We start from the raw sequence: 6872 nt of genomic DNA, 5'->3' as shown, positions 1-6872 counted from the left end.
TACTACGATCTTTGGAAAGATAAAAAGCAACATGTAAAATTTGGTCTTCAACCGCACACCACAAGCAATGAAAAGGTACTTAAAAAACACAAGGAAACAAGCGATATAATAATGAAGAAAATTGCTGAAAAATATCTTTTTATTGAAATTGCAAAACTAAAGGGTTTTAACCCCAAAACGTAAACACATAAACAAAGAAAAGTTCATTCGCTATAAAATCTTATGCTCAAAAGTTGCAGTCAACTCCGACTCTGTCGTCGACACAAGTGTAGCAATCATTAAACTCGATGGGGCTTCCTCGACAGCTTTAATCTTCGGTATAAATTAAAGTCCATTCTAAGACGGTTAGTGGAAAGAGTTGTAATAATCTTCTTCTGACAATCTTTCAAATTCATGGCTACATGGGTTGTGTTAGTGTGTTATTTGCAGTAGTGACGTCATTAGTGGTTCCATCAACTAGTGGTGGACATGAAGCCATGGTGAAAATAATGGTGAAAAATAGCAATCATAAGATTTGTTCATCAAATAGGAAAATTTTGAGGCAACTCTCTCATAGACGACGCCAGTGATGCTATTCTCCTCTTCTGTGGGTTTGGATCATGGATCTTGGATATGCAATTCAAGAAAATACTAGGTGGGTTGGTTGGCAACACTCCAATGCTTAAGTCAATATTAGGAACTTATCAATGGATAAATGGGATTAACTGAGTTAGATATGTGCACTAATGGCTCTTATAGGCTTTGGTTTAGATTTTTATTAGAATTAGGAGTTAGTATCATAATAAGACCTAGACTCGAAATTGCTTAGGAGTTTTAGGGATGTTAGGACTGAGATCTTGGCGAGTATATCAGGATCCTTATTCTCAAGTGATTGATCCAAGTAACTAGGAATACACTGGAAGAGTATCATTACTTGGACAATGCTCAGGTATCTACCTGTTAGTCGGTTACTCATTAATTGCCTATAAGTTCAATTTTTGGGAGTTGTAGTATCATTTATGACTTTCATTGTAAATATAAACATGAGTGAATAAATTTTAGAGTTGGAATGTAACACTCTATTTTAACTCATGGTATTCCTTTGATTTTATTTAATGAAAATGAGCATTTGTGCTTTGATTCCTTTCCTTGTGCTTTATTTATATACTTAGTGTTAAGCCTCACTATGTAACGATCGGACTCCAACCACTAGAGGAATTGTCCACTTTGGCCATAAGCCTCACGGTTTTGTCCCATAGGTGGAATGAAGAACTTCCCAGGAGGTCACCCATCCTAGGATTTCTTTCAAGCGAGCACGCTTAACCCTAGAGTTCTTCCAACTTTCCAGGTCATTCCACCAAAAGGCGCCTTTAGTGATTAGTTCCCCCATTTTATATATCATTACTTTTTGAACCCAAGACCATCTCTGTGCTTTGCCGATATGGGATTTGCCTAAGGGACCTTTTTCCCCCCTTTTGGGACTCAACGTCTTCGCTGAGGTTTGCCCCACCATCGCCCAAGAGGACACGCAAGCGGCTCTGATCTGCTCAAGACTAATTTTACATGTCCATACCTTTACATACATTACATACATCAAAATAAATTTTTACAGTCAGGGTATAAAATATACCCGATAGCTTCAAGGCAAGTAGCTCCTCAATCCTCAGCAGCTCAATCTGCAGCTCCTCTAGTCTCTATATCTGCGACAGCAATAACAGCCATCGCTGAGTACTAGGACTCAGTGGTGCACAACAAACTAAAATAATCTTTATGCAGAATTTAAATCATATTTATTCAAAAATTGGACTGAACATGAGAATTAAATACAAAACATTAATTATGAGATTTTAATCCAAACAATTTCATTTCGAAGTATCAAAACCAATTTCATAAAACCACAGTTATATCATGCCATTCGAAACAAATATAATCTCAATAGCCAAAGGCTAAGGAGAAGTCACATCACAAGGCTAGCTAGCTCAAATATATGGATATCCATTCAATTTCTTCTTTTACTGGCACACACCTCAACACTTCAGCCAGAGAAAGAATCAAAATTCAAAACTGATTATCCCTACTAGTCATGCTAGTGAGGTGTTCAAATATATGGTCATGATACTGTGGTTTCAAAACTTATCTTAACAATTTACTAAACATTTATGCCATCTTAAATATGCACAAATAACTTTCAACAATTTAAATCAAAAGCATAATAAATATTTCATCACAATGATGTTACAATTCAATATTTCAAATTATTCAAAACAATATGCAGAAGAAAATTTACAGAAATTCTACGTTGTGCACAAACCTTATATGAGTCGCCTTTTGGCCTTGACTCGACACCTCGGATTCCTTCCCGGTATTCTTTTCCACTGAAACATAGAGTTTCACAGTGTTTTAGTATCATAACTTAGCATAAATCCAAAAATAAATTCAAATTCACTTTTATCTAGTTTATATATGCTAAACTTGACGTTCTTCAAAATTTGTGTTTCGAGGTTACTATTCACTACACTATTCAAGTCAATTTGTTGACTTTCTAAGGCTTAATAGGTATGGGAATTCCAACTTCACTCACATACCACATTTTGGTCACTAAATTTGTTGGTTTTGGTTGTTTACTCAAATTCTAAGTTTTTTAGGCAAATTTGTAAATTTTCAGTTTTGGTCCCTCAAAGGGACCTTGGTCCTGCTGCCTGCAGCATGACCCTAAGCAACCCGAATTTGCATTTGGTTCTCACACTTATAACATACTCCAATTGGTCTCAAATGACTATTTTTCATCTCAAACAAGGTCAAACACACCACTTGACCAATTCTCACATTTTTGCCTCTAAACCCTAGGTGCCAAACCCTAACCACACTAGTAGTTACATTTAACCAAATCTAAGCATATCAATATCACTTCTACCTTCATACAAGCTTGCCTACGCTTTTAATCCAATCAAATTCATGCATTACCATGGCAAACCCTAGCTGACCAAAATCCATTATTAGTCCTCCAACAATTAATTTCATTTCCTTTTAAGTTTATTTCTAAGTTAGTTAAGCTATAAACATAACTAATAAACTAAATTTTACAACTTAAATCACAAAGCTCAACTTGGATGCTAAATCTTCAATTTCCTTCTTCTTTTCTTCTTTCTTTTATGATCAATCTTCTTCTCAAGTGAGGTTAACAAGTTTTTATGGAAGAATTTGGGACAAGGTAGGGTTAAGTGGGTGTTTACAAGCTTGAACTCAAGCTTTCATGGAGGGAAACAATGGTGGAGCTAAGGGAAGGATGGCTGCCGAAACTTAAGGTAAGAGAAAGGGTTATTTTCTTTTTTAGTTCTTAGGTCTTTTATGGTTACTTTTATGTAATTGAGTTAGTCAAATATGGTGGGAAATTAAAAATTAATTTTGACATCATTTTGATGTCATAAAAGTGATGTAATTAACTTTTTTTTTTTCATTTATTTTTCCTTAGTTCTTTAATTTAATTTTTGATCCCGAAATTTTCTTTTCTCTGATTTTATTTGACAGTTAGGTCAGGAGTCAGCTCTCGGGGTCAATTGACCAAATTGTCCCTTGCCGGTTCGACCCAATTTGCAAATAATTCAATATTTCTTCCGGCTCCCTGACCTAATTATTTGACTGGCTTAACAATTCTTTTTCATGATTTTCTCTTTTCCACTATGTTCGTGATAGTTCTAAGGACCACGGCGTCACATTTTACGGTTCCAAATTTGACTTTAAATCGACTTCGCAGTCCTTCCCGAGAAGGTCATCCATCGTTGTGACTCTCGGTTCATTTAACTTCTTATGTTATGTTTTTCTTACTTATACTTAACTAATTGACAATTATTAATTATTTGTGTTTATGGCTTCTCTAGTTGTCTTAAGTGTGGTTCTAATCCCCTTAATTGTTCGGACCGGCTCCGGTCACCGGAACAGTAAAATATACTAGACTATACAAATAGGGGTGTTACACACTAAATTATGCTCTAAATCACTAATTGATGAATCGGGAAGTGAAGATTAATGGTGGAAAACCAAGTTTTAGAATTTATAATCTTCAACTCTAGTAATAGACTAAGATTATGATAGGACTTTTATAAATTAATTATAGATCTTAATGGATTTTAATTAAATCAAGAGTCACAATAGTAGAAATTAGTTTAGTTAAAATATATCTTTGAGGAATTTGAAAGAGAATCTTAGAGTTCTTAGAATTAATTTCCTTTAGAGACATAAATACCAATTCGTTAGATTAATTGGCTAAATGCCCAAATAATTAAAGTATGAACCCTAGCTCTAGAATCACTTTTCTTTTTTTTATTAATTGATACTTGTTAAATTCAGTTTACTAAATTTAGTCATATCTTTATTAGTTATATTTACTACTATTTATTTAATTCTCATCTACAATCATAAGTCTAAATAGCATATATAATCATAGTTTGGTAGTTAACTCGATACTTGTGGTAACGATATCTTAGTACTACTGTACGATTCATGTACTTATGGATTTTACAATAATAACATCGCTGGTGCAAGTTCATTAAGGATGTTATCCATATCATTCTTTACACTAGCCATATTCCCTTCAAAAAGTTTAGCGGTTATCATTCTCTTCCCAATCCTCACTTCTTTATTCCTACTTCTGAGCACCAAATCAATTTTTTATAACCTCTCCATTTTCAACCGCAAGCCACGGCACCCACAAATCTGCATGCCTCCCTAATGTTCTATCATTATCCCCTACCACTATCATTCACCTCCTTGGTTATCGAGGTCCCTAAAGACGTCGCATTGGGAAGTCATGATAAGTAGGGAAGATTTTGCGTTGTGTAATGATGTTGCAATTGTAGTGATGCTGTTGGGCTTTAATGTTGACGATGGTAGGGTTAGGGTCATTTTGGCATGGTTTTCACAAGTTTGCCATTGTAGGGAAAGGTCCTCACTTGAATGGCAATGATGATGGAGGTAAAGATGTCGACAATGATTGTTGACTCTCCATTGCTAGTGGCGGTGAATTTGATGTTGAGTATCCCTTTGTGCCATAAGCTCTTAGTGCTTGAAACTAATTCTTGGGTGAAACAATTCTTCAATCAGTGATGGCGATGATGGTAGTGCTAAGGTCACTCTGGCATGGTTTTGTAAGTTTGCCATTGTAGGGAAAGGTCCTAGCTTGAATGACAAATGATGATGGAGGTAACGACATCGATAATGGTCATTGAGTCTTCCTTGGTTGCCGGCGGTAGTGAGTTGTATGTTGTTTTTCCCTTTGAACTATAAACTCTTCTTGCTTTCTTGCTTAATGTTGATTGTTGAGCAAAACAATTCTTCAATTTGCATAGAATTGGGGTTTTTGAGGATTTGGCTTTGCTTAATTTGTGCTTGAGAGAGTTATTTTTGCTTAATTAGTTTGTGGCGATGTAGGAGGGGGGCGTGAGGCGAAATATCATCCATTAGAATTATATAAAATGCACCAGGTAATGCCTAGGAAAGATGGTGAAGTCACAATAGTCTCACTTAAGTACCACCTCCTTAGACAACATTTCCTAGACATGCACTTCATACAATCCTAATAGAATTAAACCACTGATAAGTATCGTCTTCCCACAATAATACCACGATACTAAGGATTTATGCCACGAAGGCATAAATAGACAGGAGTCGCCACCCTGGTAATAACCGGGACATATTTAGTGTTTCTTCCGAGGGTCATGGATGGCAACTTACTCCTTGCAGAGTTTCCACAACTGTCATTGCCATAGCCCAATGTCTAGGTTCGGGATAATGGGTATGTAAGGGGAAGGTGTTAGGCACCCCTTACGCCTGGTCTAACCTCATTAATTCGAGTGTCAGTCCTCTACTAATATTTCTAAAAGTCTTGTTTATTATTCTTTTATTAAATTTTATTCTAAAAAATGCAATTCTAATCCTACACACGCAAGTAATTCACAAAAGTGTTGTTGTTTACACATAATTTTCATGCACAAGTAATTCCTATCTATGAAGTTGCTAATTATTTAAATGATATTTACCAGATGACTAAAATTAATTTATTATTAAAAATTTAATTTACAAACAAATTCAATTTCAAATAAACCTACGTTTCTATTTAACCTAATTAATTAATTTTCACCAAGTTACCCTAAGGATAATTGAACTAAGTTAATTATGTACATGTGTAATTTATTCTAATGTCACATAAGGCTCAAACAATCACAACCTAATAAAGATTTCTAATATGCAAATTTATTTTATAATTACCAAATATTAAATTAAATTTATTTTACATGCCAATGTTAGTTTAATTTACAAACAAGATTAATTTTAATTTATAAAGTATTTATTTAAATTAATTACATGCAAAAGTCAGTTAAATTATAAACAAAGTTAATTTTAATTTACCAAATACAAATTCTACTATTATTACAATTTCATGCCAATGGTTATTCGAGGAGTTTAGGGCTACTTACTTATTGGTAAATGCAGTTGCCATTGGGGTAAGCTACCCTTAAAAAAGGGTATTCTCTTCTAGTATGGTAATGATATCTCTGACTTACTCCTGTTTAGCTCCACATAAGCTCCACGAAAATGCCCTCTTTGGTACTTACCTTAGGGCTACTTATCAATTTTGTTTGTAATAAAAAATAAAGAAACTAAAGAAAATAAAAGAAATAAAGAAAATATTAATAACAATTTGCATTGGATTCTAATTCTAGTCTCCTAAAGGGTTAAGATTTCTAATTAATTACAACTACCTAATGGTCTAAGTTTTTTAACATGATCCAAACACTTCATAATACTTCTTGAATTAAAAGAACACAGAAAAATAGATCAAATATCAATTAAAACCCAAGAAAATACAAAAACATGCATAAATATATAATTTCCAA

General features: G+C 34.1%; 1 long non-coding RNA gene across 1 annotated transcript; it reads right to left on the bottom strand.

Annotated features, from left to right (window-relative positions):
• Positions 1 to 219: 219 nt before the first annotated feature.
• LOC131175438 (uncharacterized) lies at positions 220 to 6872 on the bottom strand. The gene is made up of 4 exons (XR_009145644.1): positions 6453 to 6872; positions 2291 to 2354; positions 1610 to 1679; positions 220 to 1522 (listed from the first exon to the last, which is right to left on the bottom strand). It is a non-coding gene; the product is annotated as an uncharacterized LOC131175438 (long non-coding RNA).

This window comes from Hevea brasiliensis, chromosome 17, assembly GCF_030052815.1.
Source record: "Hevea brasiliensis isolate MT/VB/25A 57/8 chromosome 17, ASM3005281v1, whole genome shotgun sequence".
NCBI classification, from domain to species: domain Eukaryota; kingdom Viridiplantae; phylum Streptophyta; class Magnoliopsida; order Malpighiales; family Euphorbiaceae; genus Hevea; species Hevea brasiliensis.
The sequence above is the reverse complement of the archived record's forward strand: the minus strand, read 5'-3'. Positions and strand labels throughout refer to the sequence as shown.